Here is an 18,591-nt window from a genome sequence, read left to right as displayed (position 1 = left end):
AAAGTATTTTTGCTCCATGCCACATTTTATTTGAAAATACCATTATTTACTCTGTCCATTTGTCACTCTGCAATGTGAAGGTAAATATTTGATTTTTCATTTACTTTTCTATCATCACATATCACTGGCATTATAGCAAGAAGTAATTATAATGACAGCATACACTGACTATAGTGTACATTTGTGTGGACAGCTGTATTTCAATAATTTTGATACAGTCATAAAGGAAACTAAAATATAGGAAGGTATTCATTTGCATTTATTTGTATTTTTCAAAGGTAAAACATTACATGTAATGAAACAATACATGTAATCTAACCCCAAATATACATACATAGGTTTAATTCCTCAGCAACAATGAAATTTAAGGCATATAAAATAAAATATAAACAGAATGTAAATAGTTATATTACTTGATGTAATACTGTTTATATTTCTGAATCTAAATAAGAAATTAGTCATGGAGGACTTGGGGAAGTATATGGATAGAGTTCTCCAAAGACACCTCATTATACATGAAAACATGCTTTTCTATTCCTCATACATAGAACAAACCACATATAAACCACATCAACAGATCTCAAATTATAGTCAGTGCTTAGTGATTGAGACATAATTAGCTGGGTATATACATTGTGAAACATGCTTCAAACATCACGATTAAAAAAACATGGTATTGTTGGGTACAAACAATACCCAAAACATTGTAACAACATGATGTTGGAACTCTAGTGCGCATATTGTACATATCCTAAAATCATTCAGAAGTGTGTTGGACTTTATGCAAGCACATCACTCTCTGTTTTTCATTAAAACAGTCCTTACATGGGCCTGAAGAAAATTGTGTCTGCTTTAAAAGGGGCATTAATCTTAAAAGGTCTGCAAACTTACAGCAGCAGCAGCATCGTTTTAGCCTCACAGTAGCCTGAAAAAAATGAGCTACTGTAACGAATAGCACAGATGGTACGCACATGCGCAGTCTGAAGTGCATCTTCCAAATAATTCTTTAATTATGCACACCCTGGTATGATTCAGTCATATACCCACCTCCAAGCTCTCTTCCTTGCATTTACTCTGCCCATCACATAGGCAACTCTAATAGGCACGGATGGCTCTTAAGGGGTGTAACAGCAGTGGGAAGAGACAAATCAAAATAGCAATTAATAAAATAGACCCTACATGCCCACACATTTTATTTACAACAAAGGAATTATATAATAGAAAGACTGCAATTTCTTTAAGAAATGGCCTGTAATCTGGTAATTGTTGGAGATTAATATATCCTATGTGTTCTGAGGGTAAATATCCAATCTGAACAATGTTCAGAGAAGCAAAATTTGTAATTATAATAGAAAAGGGATTTATTTGAAGGAAAAACATCAGAGGGAAAAACAATTCCCAGCACCTAGGTAGCTATATCCCATCCAAAGGAGAGACTAAGAGTAGGTGTTTCATGTATGTGTATCTAGATCATGAAAGGCAAAAGAAAGTGACCTCAGATTAGCAATCTCTTAAAACAGGATAGACAGAGAGATAAGCAAAGAGAAAATATAGAGTAAATCCAAAACTCTCTGTCAACACACTACTGGCCCCTTGTGGTGAATAAGTAATGAGATTCTGAAAAATGGGTGCCATTGGATTTGGACCTCCAACAATGTTGAAGTGTAATAATGTAGTATAAGGTTGTAGTGCCTTATTCATCCTTTCACTTGTCCCTCCCCCTTTTTTTTTCTGTTCATTTTTAATGTTCTTCCAAATAAAATGATTTGCTTTATTGGTTTTATTTTTGTCTCTTCTCCCTTTTTTCCTTCCTTCCTTCTTTCCTTCCTTCCTTCTTTCCTCCTGCCCTCCCTTCCTTCTTCCCTCCTGATAAAATAGCTTGTTATCAACATAAACTGTCCGTATTCTTCTCTTGACAACAGTACAGAAGTAGATTGCCATCACCCTCTTCTGGGATTTTTTTTTTTACCTTCCCAGTTTAGTTCAGTGTTAAGATTCCCTGGCTGACTCCTATCCATATATTAGCCAGGTCTTATTCTGGTTTGCTTTTTTTAAAGGCCATCTAAGGTTAGCTAGTTTCTGCCATCAATTGGGAGAATGTCTTTCCACCCTAAATAAGGTTCTGAATGCCATGGAACTGATAATCATTGTGTAATTATTACAAAAATAAATCCCTATGAAGTTCTGCTTGTCTTTTTAAAAACCCTGAAATGAATGGGACTACAGTTTTGTATATGGTTCCCGTTATACCTTACAGTAGAAAATATTCTTGCTGTACCGGTCAGCCAGATTGGTTTACTCTCTCTAGAGAGAATTCATTCGATATTGATATGCCTGGTATTCCATTGCATCCCTACAACAGTTATCCAATATTCCACAGCTTCTGGGTTTTTCTTGCTTTATACAGTTTTGCTCAAGCTTGGGATTTACCAAAACTTACTGCTATCTTATGCATAGATAATGCTAGATCATCTGAAAAAAATGAATTGACTACTTGTTGTGCTTGCTAAGAAAAATACCTTTCCTGGAAGAGATGAAGCTTTGTGCCAAATCCTTTAGGATATGAAAGGAGTTATGCGTCTATTTTTATTTTAATAGAAATGTACATTTCTTCCTCTCTCGTGATCCACAAACATGGCAAAGTGAATATAAAATATATGCTAGAGGCGTATTTGTCTAAGGGTTCTATTAATCCCCTTATGTACAAATAGAATATATGCATACCAAATTAGGAATTTAAGATTTAGAAGGGTTTTTTTTAAACAAATGATTCATAGCCTCCTCCAGAATTTATTAAAAAATGACTAACTATTAAGCAATGTTTCATGTTAACTTTATTGCCACACCTCTGCAGGTCTATCTTTCAGGCCAACTTCATTCCTTTACCTGGGAGTGGAAAGAAATAATAGAAAAAGTAAATAAAGGAGTGAGTTGGAAAGCTTTTCATCTTCACAATTACTCTCATTCATTATTTTGGTGCCCAGGGGGTTGAATAGAGGACCAAAATGTTTCTCAAGAGTCCTTAGGAGATGAACAAGGCACAGCTTCAGGGTGCATCTCACTACCTTGATTCAGAATGATTTCTCCCTGACTCCAGGAGTAGCATCTCTCAAGCAAACAGGAATCCTGTCTTCCTGCAATTAATTCTCATGTGCAAGGAGCCTTAATGTTTATCTAAATATTCATTCATCAACTTCTCATTCATTTCAGCTTCGGTGACTTTTGCATTGCACAACAGAGGAAGTGAAACTGCTAGTCAGGCAAGGTCATTTCATGCATGGCACCTTTTTTTTTTACAAAAAGATAAGCTTCATGTAGAAGGGAAAGCAGCCCACATGTCCACTGCCATGTGGGAAAAATGTGTGACATCTGTACTGCCTTTCCTAAACATCATCAGCATTGTTGAAAGACACTTGGTTTTCCCCACAATTTTCAGCACTCAGTTTATATTCTCTTTCAAAACAGTTGTCTTATCTTAAATGGCATTATCATGTAGCCAAGCCATGTTAGTTATAAAAATTGTGATGTTGTCCCATTCACAGTTCTTGGATCCAGGGGTACATACAATTAGTCAAGAAGGAATAATTTGCAGTTATTCTGGCTTGACCTGAGCATGCTACATTTTCATACTGCAAAATCTCACTGGCTGTGATCATTGTGATCATGGGCTGTTTTTTTCAAAATCATTTGTAATATTGAGGAAACAATTGACTAAAGATGGGGAGGATAAAGCCTGCATGGCTGCAGCTATTAAGTAAAACTGTAGCTTAGATCAATGCTGAAAGAACTGATAATTCATCCCACTTTTTTTTTTTTTTGAAAAATATTTTTTCCATAAAGGTTTGAAATTATTGAAACTGGAAAGCAGTTATTTAGGTTGTAATTTGGTTTCACTGGATATTTGGAAAATATTAGCAAGTAAAATGGGGCCCTAAAAATTAATTAAAACAAGAAAGTGTTTGGGTGTTTAAACTTAAGGAATATACACTGAATAATAACAAAATAATCCATGTATTATCTTAATCACATTAAATGATTTAATGGTTTGGTCAAGTGGAGAGAAACCTCATGTCTGTGTTATTTTCCTTTGATTGCTAAAACTCTGCCATGGCTTCAAAGTGTGAGCCAATAAAAGAATAGGCCCTGTTTAATTTGAAGGATACAGTCCAGGAGCAGCAACTGATCGTTTTGTTTTGTTTGTTTGTTTTATTAAATTTGTATACCACCCTACTGATTATTGCTGCTTGTTCAACTGCACTTGTTAATTTCTGTATTTGTGTGTAAATGTACATGCATGTCTATGTTGGTGCCCAGATAGGAGTCAATTGATCCATTGTAAATCAATTGGTTTTCTGTAAGGTGATCGTATTACAAGTCTTCTTGATATGGTCAATTGACTAAACAATATGCTGTAGTTACTATATTGTATTACAAGTCAGATGTAATATGATTATGGATGCCTAACCCAACAGCAATCATACTAGCACATGATGTGAAAGCATTATTGGATATATAAATAAGAGGAAAGTAAATACATACATGCACTCTTGATTACTCAAGTATATATCTTACTGTGGCACAATCAGCCTGAAAGATCTATGAATATAGTATTTACAAAAAGCAAAGAAAAAATATGTTGGGCAGGGATGACAGACAATATAGTCTGTATCAGTGGTGGGTTGCCCCCGGTTCAGACCAGTTCGCAAGAACCGGTAGTAAAACCGGCGGGAGGCCCCATCCACTGCCCTGGATGTCGTCATCGGCGATCTGCGCATGCGCAGAAGCAAGACGCACTCATGAGCAAAGTGAGGGCGCACGCGTGATCCCGTTGTGAACTGGTAGTAAAGATAAGTAGAACTCACCCCTGGTCTGTATATGTAGGCATGCCAACCTTTTGATCTTTGTCCCCGAATATTAGGCATAATCTGATACTTGCAACACTTACTGCAGACCAATTCCAATATACTCATGAACTGCAGTCCTTATGGGCACAAGATCTGCTCTGATTTGTAGATGTGGTTCTTTAATATTGTTTCTACACAGTCTCTGTTTGCTGTACAGCCAAATTTGTTGAACTCCTGAGAACTTGAAAGCATTTACACATTTTTATGATATTTTAATAACTCCTGAAAATGATACTACCATCTGTGGATTCTGGATTTCAAACCATAGCAGATACTTGAAATGATCTTACCTGGCTTATGAGCTCCATGCAGAATGTCATCACACACAACACCCAATAAGGACGTCATTTATAACATGTTTTCTGTATCAACATTGCATTTCATTACAGGGCAGTATTCCTGCATTCAGTAAGCATCATCATTTGGCCATTCTTCCATAAGGTTCCAGCCAAAGAAGTATTTAGAAGAGTTCTTTTTGATTAAGGTTGATGGAGTTGCTTCTTAAAAGAATAATTGCAAAGGCCAATGGAAGAGCTGCCAATTGTTCTGCTGTAACCAAGAAAAGTTCTATCAATTTGAAAGAAAGTTGAGGACCCTCCACCGTATTGTAACTAGGTACTTTGCTATGACATTGATTGGTGCGTTTAAGTATTTACAAACTGCTTGAGAAGATGACTCAGAGTATGTTAGAAGCAACACAGCTGACACCCCTGCTGATGGGGGAAGAAGTAGGTGGAAAAGATTGCTTGGAGATCAGAATATGTGGTTTTGAAAGTACTGCTGCTTCATCAGCCCACTCTTTGTGCTGTTGTAATTATGTGGGTGTAATAAAAAAGCGAAGAGAGAGAGAAAAAAAACCCCTAAGCTTCACAAGTGAGGTCTGACTGACTGATTTTGTGAAAACCCAAATGTTAAAAAAGCAACAAGAGGCAGATTTGTGATAAAAGCTAAAAAGTTCTTCAGGGAAGAAGAGCTTGCAGTACATCCTGCAAACATGTATTACTTAACCAAAAAAGAGAGTATCAAAGGATTTCCTCCATGTATGCATGTATGTGTATGAACAGATGGGTGCAGATTTTCTGGTGTGACAGATTATAATTTTCTTGAATAAGAACTCTCACAATATTAGCTCTTAATTTAAAAAAACAGTAAGTAACTGCCTAAGAACCTTTCCATCTTAGATCTAGAAAAGAAATTCAGACAGAAGATCTTAGAGGGTCAGCATTGTGACATGATGAAACTTATCCTCATGACTTGGCACAACAATTGTTAGCTAATATTTTAGATCACTAGCAAAATCATGGCTAGAAAGGAAAGAATTACCAGGACTTGCATGGTCAAAAATCAAAGCCAGCCTTAGGAAAAAGTTCAGCAATTTCTCTCTCACATATATGTATATATAGGAAACTAATATCGTTTAGAACAGTTTTACCAAATCTGGAGCTTTGCAGATGGGAAGAACTAAAAACCAAGTATCCCAGTTATAGTGGCTTTGTAATTTAAGATAAACCTTGACTTATGGCCAAAACTGAATCCAAAATTTCTATTGCTAAGCAAGAGAGCTATTAAATGAGTTTTGCTGAATTCTATGATGTTTCTTGTCACAGTTAAATGAATCACTGCTGTTAAATTAGTAACATGGTTGTTAAGTGAATTTGATTTCCCCATTTATTTTGCTTGTCAAAAGGTGATCACATGACTCTAGGATACTGCAACTTTCATAAATACATGCCAGTTGTCAAGCATCTGAATTTTGATCACATGACCAGGGGATGCTGCAACAGTCATGTGAAAAACTGTCATAAGGCACTTTCTTCAGTGCTATTGTAACTTCAAATGATTACTATATGAATGGTTGTAAATCAAGGACTACCTGTATAATCCAATGCATCTGAAGACTGTAGAGATTGTCCCATGTATTTCCCATTATTATGCATATATAATTCATACATTACACTCATACATGGTTTATTTAATTGGGTCAATTAAATAACTGTGATAAAATGTTATCTAGAGTTTATTATTTTGAAGCAAAACAAATGTCAAAAAAGAAAGTGGTATTTGCATGTGATATTGAATCCATGGAGTTGTGCATTTAGTCAGCATTAAGGCAAATGTTTCCATCACTGTAATGGTTTCGATTTCTACCCAAGACTTTCCCTAAAACATGTGGTTTGAAGAAAAACACACAAACTAATGTTGATTTCTGCTTCTACTGCTTCACTTGCTTGAAAATCTAACTCCCTAGGCAAAATTCATAATTCCCTTGGTAGATGAAATATCAAACAAAAAGAAACTGATCAGATTTTAGATCAACAAAGTTGTTCAAAAATGTGAGGAAAACTTGTAGTCTTCCAGATAATATTGAATTTCAGCTCCCAGAATTAAGTAATCTTCTGGGATCATTTGGAGTCGTAGTTGAGTAATTTCTGGAAGGCTACTGATTCCCCAAATGTTTTAGACACTACATTTGATTTCTAAAACAACAGTGCTGAAAAAAAGTGACTTGTGACTGTTCTGTCACTTATGACCATTGCAGTGTCCCCGTGGTTAGGGGATCTCCATTTGCCCTTCCTAAGAGGTTTCCATGTGACATGTGATGCAACACCCAGAAAAATATAGCATATTTCACTTAATCCTCCAAGGAAAGATTGAAGGCAAACAAGGTCCAGGCAGAAGAAGAACATCATGGCTTCAAAACCTAAGGGACTGGTTTGGACAAAACTCAACAGCATTTTTTGTGCGGCTGTTCATAAAAATAGGATCGCCAACATGATCGCCAATGTCCTGTGACGGATATGGAAGAAAAAGAAGGAGGAGGAGGAGGAGGAGGAGGAAGAGAAGGGATTTCCAACAAGCAAAGTCAATGGGAGAAGCAGAATTCACCTAATGGCCGTATGATTTGCTTAACAACTGTGGTGATTCATGTAATGACCAAAAGAGGCCCTAAAATTGGGTGTGACTCATTTAATAATTGCAACACTTGATGAAAGAAGTTGTGCTCCCAATTATGGTCAAGGACTACCTGTATGTTGTAAACAGAACTTCAGAAAGTTTCACCAAATTGCTGAAAAATTTCCTTCTTTGCTTCTGCATTAAAATCCATAATTAATGTTACTTTACTAGATTTTGAATATGTGAGATCCAGTGAAGAAGAATATGCGCAACTTTAACATACATCAACTGATTGAGAATTATATTAACTATATTGCTGAAGTCATCACAACCAGCTAATGAATTAGTACTGTGTTCCAACCTCCAAGTTATATCTCCAAGCAGCAGAGTGATTGTAACCTAACTTAATATATTCTGAGATGTCTGTACATGAAGCTTTGGTGTTGTTTTTATTATATTAGCTTCATCTTATCTAGATTCTAGGAAAGCAATTTTATATTGTCTAACCACCCATTTGTTTACCAGGAAAGCACAATCAAGCTTGCTGCTGCACATGTTACATAAATGACAAATATAGATTTCATCAATTTTTCTTGAATTGTTAAAAAAAAGTTACTGAACTAGGAAGTGCAATTAATTCCTTCAGGGTCTCTATCTAGCATTTCAGAACTTGTGATCACATCTGAACCCAGTAAACCAAATAACAAATACTAGGCTACAGGAGGAAGAGATGTCATATTGAAAGGTTAAATCTGGTACGAAGCAATATTGGAGTAATCCAAAGAAGCCACAAGCCCCTCTACAGTTATTCCATCCACAGCTCAGGTATTGGTTTCCTTTCCTTCTTCTGCCCTTTTTTCTTCTTAACACCAAACACATCTGCTACCCTCAGTTGTGTTGTGCCGTAGCATAATATCTGGCATCAGATCAATAAAAATAACTGCAAGGAGCAATAAATGACTATTTTCTACTTCGGCACTTTCAGGATATCTCGTAGTGCTCTGCAATCACATGTCACACTCCAGTCGTAAAAAGTTCTTGTCTAATGTTATATCTCAAGAGATATACTCTGAATAATAGCCTCCTCAGCCTTTGGCACTGAAATCCAAGAGCTGCTGGGCCTCAGCCTTCCCTCCTTGGTATTTATTTTAGCCAGCCTTGCTCTCTCAGCTTCCGTGGAATGTTCCAACTCCTACTCCTTTCTAAATCGAACCAACTTCATCTGCTGTTTGAATAAAAGCTTCATGGCATGTTAGTCACGACATCTTGCAGCACAATTTTATTCACAAAACTTCACGGGGGGAGGGGAGAATCAGTCTGCAAACCAACTTTATAAAAAAAGACAGAAGTAATGGGCTCTAATACACCAAATCAGGTGTTTTCTTCATTTAAGGCTGTGAACAAAACAAAACAAAACTGATTTTTATCTTTGGAGACTAAACCCCCCATTTTGAATCCATCTACATAAGCAGTACTCATTCATTTTGGTAAAATCAAACCCACAAGTAAATGTATATCTTACAGAGCAGAATATTATCTGAAGCACCTGTTCTCATTTGGCCTTTTTTAATTTTTTGCTATCTTATGTTTCTAAAGAAAAGACACTGCCATGGCAAAGTGTACATGTATCTAAATCCCAAGGACTCTGTTGTTAAATATGTTAAATAAATATGGTAGAAATCCCTTGGAAGATATCATTTGGTGTTTGAGTTTATCACAGTCAAAGACGAGTACAAGTAATGAACAAATAAAATTTAAGACAGATTAAAATACATTTCTAGAATGAGCTAACTAGCATCTAATGAATAAGATCCAGGATATAGCCCATATTAGATCATAATATAAATACTAAAAATATATTAAGCATAATGGCATCCAATAATTATAGCAAAATTAAAGTATCTAAAACTATTAATATAAAGAAGTAATAACATCTAAAATTTAGACAAACTATAGTTACAGGGAATATATTATGGGACGCTAGCCCATCAGGGTTTGAGAGAATTGCAAAAAAACTGGCTACAAGCATTGTACCAAAGGATACTTCATCTCTGAGCAGCATCTGAATATACAGTAAGCCGAATCTGGGCAACCAGGATATCTGCTAGTCAGAGGGAGTAGGAATCTGGTTCTGATGTCTCGACAGAAGGAGCAACATGTTTTGTAGTTTCTATAGAATCACAGGGGCAAAGCCTTCAGCTAATGGTACCCTTTTATATTTACCATCCCATACTGTAGAGGGGAGAGCATGGCATTGGGCAAGAGGGAAAGCTTTCGGATGGCTAGGTGTTTCTGGCTGTGTAAGACAGCTGGCAGAAGTGACAATATATCTATTGTGTACTGGTGACAGGAAGGTCAGGGCCTTCTCTACATCTGCTTGCTCCTCTGTATCCTTTATCATTGCTTGGTGAAGCTTCCTTTTTCTTCACATAGAGGCAAAGAGTAAAGAGTATCCCTGCTTGAATCTTAAAGAGTTTCTCTGCAGGAATGATGAAGGATTTTCTACCACAATGATAGAAAAACTTCCATTTGAAGAACTCAGAAATAGTAAAGTTTCTTGACTAATGCAAAATTAAGCTATAGATCTTCAAACTGTAAATACATTGTGTCTGTGTGATAGACACTGGATTAACTAGAATGCTGGATCAAAAATTGTGTATGCTGCTGCATTATTTTTCACATTTTGTCCTACTCTTTTTTTCCAATGTATTGCAGCCACAATATTATTACAGTTGTAATACTGATTATAGTAAGAAAATACCTTGTCATTTCAGGACATAGGAACCAATATACCCAATAAAGCATACCATTGCCTGGATTAGGGTCATAAAACAGTGCCCTGTTATAAGATTGACTATTATAAGAGTTTGAGCATTTACATAAAGCTCTCCTATGATATTTAAAGGTAGAGATGCATGCAAAAGTTTAGCACCTTGTTTCAGATTATATGTTTCAATAAAGCCATAAGTGTTTTTGTTATAATAACAAAATCTCTTCATACAGAAACCCATGGCATCTTTGAAAATTGGTATGTATACTTCAAACTTTTGCAAATTAAAATAAGAAAACAGTAAATATAGCAGGTGCAGAAATTTGAGCACTTTTCCAGTTGGGACTTCATAAGACCACTTTTGACAGATATGACACCTTCTATTAACAAATTTCCTGTAACTAGCTAAGACTCTTTCTGTCTTGCTTTTTTAAAAAAATTCCCTCTCTTCCTTGCAGAACTCTTCTAGCTCAGAAATATTCTTTGGTTTGCATGTTTGAGATTTCTCACAGATTTTCAATAGTAATGGGGAGCATAAAGGCTTTCCAAAACCTTTTTTCTCTGTTAAGTATTTCATGATTGATTTGAGATATGTTTTGAATTATTTTCATGGTGAAATATCCAATTTCAATTTCTTCACTGACACTGGGTCATTAGCTTCTGAGACATGTTCATATATTTAGTAGAATCCACTCTTACTTTCATCCACACCGTATTATTTCCTGTGGCAATGGCCACCACACAAACCCAAAGCATAACAGAGCCACCCACATACCCAACGAATGGAATATATTTTTTTCTTAAAATGCTTCACCCTTTTTTCTCCAAATGTGGTTATGACTGAAGAGTTCCACTTTTCTTTCATCAGTGCAAAATCCTTTTTCCCAAACATTGTAGACTTACCAAAGTTTTGCTTTACCTAATGATTTTTGTGAGGAGGTTAACCAAGAATTTCCTTTTGGCAACTCTCCCATACAGATTACTGTTGTACAAGCAATGCCCCAGTGGACAACTACTTCAGTATCAAGTAAATGTTCAGCAAATCATTTTGTAGTATTGGTGTGTTCCATTTTGCAGATCTAATCAGGTTGGGGTAAATTCTAGCAGAAATATTCTCAGATATAAAATTTAACCAAAAGTGCCTAAAAGTTTACACAGCTGTATAATTATATAAACTTTTCGAGTCTCACTCTTGATTCGATTTAAAAGAAACGGTCGCAAAGCTTTGTTAGAAGCAATTCAGAACTGATTTGCAATTGCCTTCTTCAAAGGTTTGTTTTTTACTCAGAATTTTTTAGACCACCCAATTCCAATACAGGTTAGGCAACTTCACAATTTTTTTTTTAAAAAAGTAACATGTTATATATAAGACAACAGATAACATTATATAAAAACTCAGCCATTTTATGTGGGAAACTGCAAAAACTAGCACCCCCAAATGATCCCCAATTAACAGAGGACCCAAACAAAGAAACTTACTCTAAGCCTGGAGGAAAAGCAGGTTTTTAAAAGCTACTTAAAAATGGACAAGGTGGGGGACATATGGATCTCAAGGGAGAAACTCTTCCAAACAACAGGTACAGTGACAGGGAAGGTCCTTGACATCAAGCTGCAAAATATCATGTAAAGTCCAATGGGACACTTCACACACTAGAATGCTTATTTAACATATCACAAAATAATTGTAATCTTCAAGTCATTAACGTCATACAATTGAACTATGGGCAAAATTGTGACCAATGACCCTAAGGTTCCCAAGTAATGGTATTTAATGTCAAACAAGCATTATTGATAATTTACATTGGCCCACGTAAACTTAGGTGTGTACTTAAGTGAGAAGAAGTATTTGTGGGTACATAGGGACATACAGCTCACAGCTCATTAACCAAACAGCCACATCCAAAGGCACCTCCCTTTCACTAATGTCTCTGTTTTGCAATCTGTGTGGGAATTAGAAACTCCTTGCCTTTTTCAAATGCTACAAATCTGGACAGAGAACTGAGGGTCTCTTCTCCTTTCACTCTTTTTTTAACTGACCAAAACAGTTTCTTCTCTTGGAGGCAGAGTACCTGAAACAATCAAAAGAATGAAAACCAGAAGGTCAGATTACTTGGCACGTAGCAGAGAATTTACATACATAGGTCTAACCTTTGACTTGCAAAGAAAAGGTAAAGGCAGAAGTCTTGGCAGGACAGCAGGTCCCTGGCATTTGTTTTGCCGCTGATGCTATGAGAAAAATGCTTGGAATTCTACTGTTCCACTGCATGCTGATAGAGCTCAAAGGTATGCAGTCAAACAAGCAGAAACTCAGTCTACCTTACTGATCGAAACTGCAGGACTCCCACACATTTATAACTGGCACAGTTATGAGCGTGGGAAAGTGTGTGAGGCCTTGGAGGAAGGGTAACTACTTCTAAAGAGATAGAGAGAGGGAATGTAATTAGGAATTCTTAGTATTAGCACCTTATGATATAATTCACTTTTTGTTCTGCTGTTGCCAATCCTCATTGTCTTTCATCAGCCAGTTTTCTCTGTTAAAAGGAAGATGTTGTTCTTGCAGCATGCACACAGTTAGAGATAACGATACACAAAGAATTTTTATACCCAGCCAAAAAGATTCTTTTCTAGGAATTTGTTCTGGTTTATCACTTAGTCACTAGCAGGACTATGAGATTTGGACCACAAACAGCCGAATGATCATTAGATGGCAACAAACAGAATTACAAGCAACCCTCGAGTTATGATCATAATTGAACCCAAAATTTATGTTGCTAAGTGAAACATTTGTTAAGTGAGTTTCCCCCCATTTTGTGATCTTTCTTGCCACAATTCCTAAGTGAATCACTGCAGTTGTTACGTTAGTAACAGGGTTGTTTAATGAATCTGAATGAAACAAAGTCAATCTTCCTCATTGACTTTGTTTGTCAGAAGGTCACAAAAGGTGATCACATCACCCAGGACAGTTGAATTTTGATCATGTGACCATGGGGGATGCTGCAACAGTCATAAGTGTGAAAAATGGCAATAAGTCACTTTTTTCAGTGACATTGTAACTTTGAACAATCACTAAATGAACCGTTGTAAGTCAAAGACTACCTGTATATCTCTTTGATGCCATCTAATGGTCTCCTGGATGATTGCAGTCCACAATTGACAGGTCTAGATCAATTATTTATAGTTAAGCATTTTGAAGTTCTATACAAGGTGGCCTGTACATATTGTTCTATTTAACTCAGTGAGGATAGCCACCAAGTAGATCTATTGAACAGTTTTAAAACTTGTTCACCTAGTAAAAGGACTTGTTTATGATCTTATGTTCCAGGATATAATTATTTGATGTTTGTGTAATTTGATGGTAAATGATATAATGTCCTCCCCTCTTAAAATTAGCTATTTATTTATTGATAGATTAGATTAGATTAGATTTTTATCCTGCCTTTGTTTTTTAAATAACTCAAGATAGCAAACATATACAATACTCCTTCATCCTTTTCTTTTTCTCCAGAATAACCACCCTGTGCAGTTGTTTGGGCTGAGAGAGAGTATCTGGCCCAAAGTCACCCAGCTGGCTTTCATGTCTAACCAGGGATTAGAACAAATCGTCTCCTAGTTATTAGGTCAGCACCTAAACCACTACACCAAATTGGCTCTATATTATATCTCTATAATAAACTCTATAATATATATTAATTTAAAGTTCAAATAGACACAAAGAATGCTTCCTATTTTTACTAATTAAAATTAGTAACCTGTAAAATTATGTGCACTTTTAGAATTATCTTAATAGCTTCTGCGCTTGCAAATTTATCCTGTCTAAGAACCTAGTTCATGGCCAATGCAAGAAGTCACCTCTTGGTTTTATCATTGTCCTTTTTATTGGGAGCATTTTGTGGAACTGGAATCATAAAAGAAAATGATCAGATAACAAAGTGCAAAAAGCTGAATGGTGTTTGGGATGAACCTTGAAGGACAAAGTTTATCTGCTGGAGAGTTTCCTGTGAGCACTTTGAAATCGGCTTCTTCAAAGCATAAGTCAACATAGTTTGGCTCCCAACTGATCAAACAGATTTGCTGCTTATCATTGTCGCCACCTCAATCTTTCATTTACTTTTACTTAGTAAGTAAATACATGCTCAGCGGAAAACAGGAATGTTATTACTAACTGCACTTTCTGTATAAAAAAATAGGTAGTAGTTCACCTGTTATTAAATTCTCCTTGTAATCTGGCATTTTCTAGTGCCTGGATATGTTGGCTATGGATGATGGGATATTATTCCAGTACCTCTGAAGGGCACCACTTTCCCACCACAGTTTTTCCTGACTTTTTAAATCTATAACATATTAATGTAACTACTGCATGCCGGACACTGACTAATTATGTGCTCTCAAGTCAGTGTTAATTCTTATCAAGAATCCTAGGTGGGCACATTTCCTCTAGGATGATCTGTCCCCAACCTGGTCCTTCAGATCTTCCAATGATGCACTATTGCTGCTGAAATTGAAATTATTGTTGTTCATCCCCTTTGCTTCCAGCTTTCCAGCATTGTAGACTTCTCCAGAAAGTTAGGTATTTGCATAATGTGTCTGAAGTATAATAATTTGAGCTTGGTCATTTTGTGCCTTGACTGAGATTTGTTTGATGATCATTTGGGTTTTTTTTTTTTTCTTGCTATCCATTATTTTCTTAGGAGCCTTCTCCATTGCCAAAGTTCAAGTGTGTCAATACTTATTTCATCTTGCTTCTTCAAAATAGAATTTTTGCTTCTACAGAGAGTCATGGAGAAAACTATTGCCAGCAGAGTTCTGACCTTTTATAGGCATAGATATATCCCAGCATCAGAATATCATTTTTAAGGCCTTCGTGGCTACCCTAAGGCCTTCGTGGCTTGTCTGAAACATATTTTTTTATTGTTGGTTCCTTCACTATTGACTGTTGAACCTGAAAGGAAGAAGCTATCTACCACTTCCAAACTGGTTACTGCACTTGTCATTAGTTTGATCTACTTTATATTTAATCTTAATCCCATTTTTCACTGCGGTTCTTGAGTTGCATTACTAGAGCTTGCAGATCGTTTCCATATTCATCTATCAAAGTAGCACTATATAACAGCATAGTGCAAGTTGCTGATATTTCTTCCTACAACTTAAAAACTGTACTCATCTTCTTTCAAACCAGCATATAGGTAGAATAAATAAGAAGAAAATATGTACCCAGGTCTCACTTCTTGATCAATCGAGCCAGTCTATTTCAGCTTGGTCGGTTCATACTGTGGCGTTTTGCATGAGGACAAGATGTTCTGGGATTCCCATTTTTCTAAACATATCCCACAATTTTATCAATATAATGAAAATGTTTCTATAATCAATGAACTTCTTTTTGGCTTTCTCATTTATCCAGCATGCATCATTGTTGTTGTGAGCCACCCAAAGTTGCGCTTTAAGATGGATGGCCATACAATATTTTCAAAATAAATAAAATCAGCAATTAATGCTTGAAATACACTGTTCTTATCAGATCACCAAGATTCATTGATGGTCTAGTGGCCTGAAATCTCTTCTTATGATCTATCCTAATAAGGCATAGTCTGATTATGGTTCTTCTTGCTTTGTTTACAATAATGTAGACAAAACTATCCTAAAACTTTCAAATAGAAGCACAAAACTTTACAAATAGCAGCAACTAGATAGGTAACTCTGTCATGCAAAAGGAATACTTCTCACTAGTGTTAAAACAGCAACACTGACTATTCTCACTGTATTCCTAGAACCATTCATAATATTAATTTCCCATGGTATTATACCTGTGAATTAAATAATGTATGGCTGAGGATATGTGAACACAAAGTTTTCCATTCTGCAACATAAATCTGTCTAAATATTAAAGCTTTTCTCCAAGATCTTTGTCCAATTTCTTCAACTTCCAAGAACAGAACATAAAAATTACCTTCATAGCAGTGATGCCTTGGAATACTTTCCTCAAATTGGAACCGTGTGATGTGTATTTTTTAATTTTCAACCTTTAACCTGTTATTTCTGTTTCTTTATACATTATTTGTAATGAAGGTTTAATCTGTGTTAGTTTGAAATACATGATAAATCATCTTCTGATACATTCTTTTACATTATTTTCTTTTATAGAATTTAGTCACCATCTTTCATACTTTCATAGAAAGTAGACATTATGCTATGTCATTTCAGTTACAGGTAATCCTTGCTTATCAACCATTTGTTAAGCAAGTCTTTGAAATTGCAACAGGCCTGAATAAGTGGTACTTATACTTAGTCCTCAAAATTTTAGTTATCGTGGCATCCCTATGGTCATATGATTGCAATTTGAGCGCTTAGCACCAGTCTGCACTTACAGTGGATGCAGCATCCTGTGGTCATGAGATCATCATTGGTTACCTTCCCTGCCCACTTTCCACAAACAAGTCAATGGGAGATCCAGCAGGGAAGGTTGCAAGTCTTTCTGCTAAGTATCTCACCTTATGCCCTACTACACCTTCTTTTCCTTGACTTTGTAGCACTTGCACCATGCTTCATCCTTCTTCCCTTGACCTCTCTTTGCCTGTGCTGTATTGCAGCCACCTTCCCCCAGCTCATATGTGGCCTGCACCAGACCTTCCAGGTCTCCTGCGACACCTCTGCCTCCTTACCTAGGATCCCCTCTGCTTTCTGCTTAATAATCTAAGTATCTTGGGGTTACAATGGCAACCAGGAGTGCCTGAATTGCCATTGCTAAGTGATGCAGTCAGTGATACTGCCTAGTGACAGCAATCTGAATCCTAATTGCCATCATAACCCAAGGACTACCTGTATTGGCATCTTTGACTGCATTCGTTATTAGATCTTTATACTGCTTGTACTATAATTTACAATACTTTTTTTCTTCCTCTAAAATTTTCCAATATTGACCTTTGCATCCCATCAATCCTGTTCCAGTCACTGAAAATAGTATGATATGCACTGTATATTTCATTCCTTATGGTGGGAATTAGTCTTCATATTCGTATTTTGGGTTGCACAAGTATCTAGTCCAGGATCAAAAAGCAAACTGGTCTACTCTATAGAGCTCTTTGTGGAAGGGATCTGTTTCTATTCTCAACAGAGGGATAAGCAGATTACAGCAACTCTCCTTCAAACAAAAGCAGCATAAATCACTTGTCACAAGGAATCCCCTAATGTTTTTTTGGTCAGAAAAACAAGGTAGGAAAGTTCAGTGGTATAAGAACTCAGGACATTTTCGTACCACAATGTTTCCACTTCATAATCTATCACTCATTAGTTGAAAGCCAACCCATGACAGTATTCACTTCAGTTGACACAACATTCAGATCACAGGCAGGAGACATCATAGGCCAATCAGTGTTCTCTTGCCACCTAATCAGTCAGAGAATGCAAGAAAAGACAGTGTCTGCCTTAAGCTGCAGCAGGTTTTGAAGCAACAACCCCTGGCCTCCATGCAAAAAGTGCTAATGCACCCCAACTGTATTTGCTAAACACATGGTGTATATTTATGTTATATTTGCAAAACAAGCACAAACAGTAGAAGAAAATATATATACCTCAGGGTTGAACTGTGAAGTCCCTGGTGCTCTTTGAGCTTGGTCATTTGCTTGCAGGCATTTTCTTACCTGACTAGATAACATCACCAAACTCAGAGAGCACAAAGGACTCCACAAAGCACAAACATACAAAACCGAAACAAAACCAAAACCTGAGCAGTTGCAATAAAGGAGTAGCTGCAAATCTACCAAGCAAATAGGTCTCTGCTGCATTTAGAAGTCTTCTACTCACTTAGTTGATAATGGAATAGCACCCTGACAATTTTGCAGCCAGATGCTTTTCCCAGTAGCTGTAACCATGGTTGCACGTTGCTACAGGAGCTAGCTTCTAGATTCTAAGCAAGCTGTTGAAGTCTGTCTATAGAGAAAGAAAACAACAAAACTTTACTCAGATTCCCCCTCTCCTCATTCCATACCAAGGATGAAGAAATGGCTAACAACCCCCATCACCCACCCA

The 18,591-nt window shown here is 36.5% G+C and overlaps 2 long non-coding RNA genes across 3 annotated transcripts in view; both read right to left on the bottom strand.

The window, feature by feature from the left end:
* Positions 1 to 238: 238 nt before the first annotated feature.
* LOC117669436 (uncharacterized) overlaps positions 239 to 18,591 on the bottom strand; it is a 68,055-nt gene continuing 49,702 nt past the window's right edge. The window contains exons 3-4 of one of the 2 annotated variants that reach the window (XR_004592439.3): positions 5,195 to 5,453; positions 239 to 2,886 (exon numbers count right to left, since the gene is read on the bottom strand). This is a non-coding gene — a long non-coding RNA (uncharacterized LOC117669436). Of the gene's footprint in view, positions 5,454 to 18,591 lie in introns of both variants that reach the window. The other variant, XR_009623135.2, reaches the window with a different exon arrangement.
* On the bottom strand, positions 11,819 to 18,432 carry LOC148113394 (uncharacterized). The gene is made up of 2 exons (XR_015734486.1): positions 18,367 to 18,432; positions 11,819 to 12,638 (listed from the first exon to the last, which is right to left on the bottom strand). It is a non-coding gene; the product is annotated as an uncharacterized LOC148113394 (long non-coding RNA).

This window comes from Pantherophis guttatus, chromosome 5 (assembly GCF_059756535.1).
Source record: "Pantherophis guttatus breed Tessera chromosome 5, ASM5975653v1, whole genome shotgun sequence".
NCBI lineage: Eukaryota > Metazoa > Chordata > Lepidosauria > Squamata > Colubridae > Pantherophis > Pantherophis guttatus.
The sequence above is the reverse complement of the archived record's forward strand: the minus strand, read 5'-3'. Positions and strand labels throughout refer to the sequence as shown.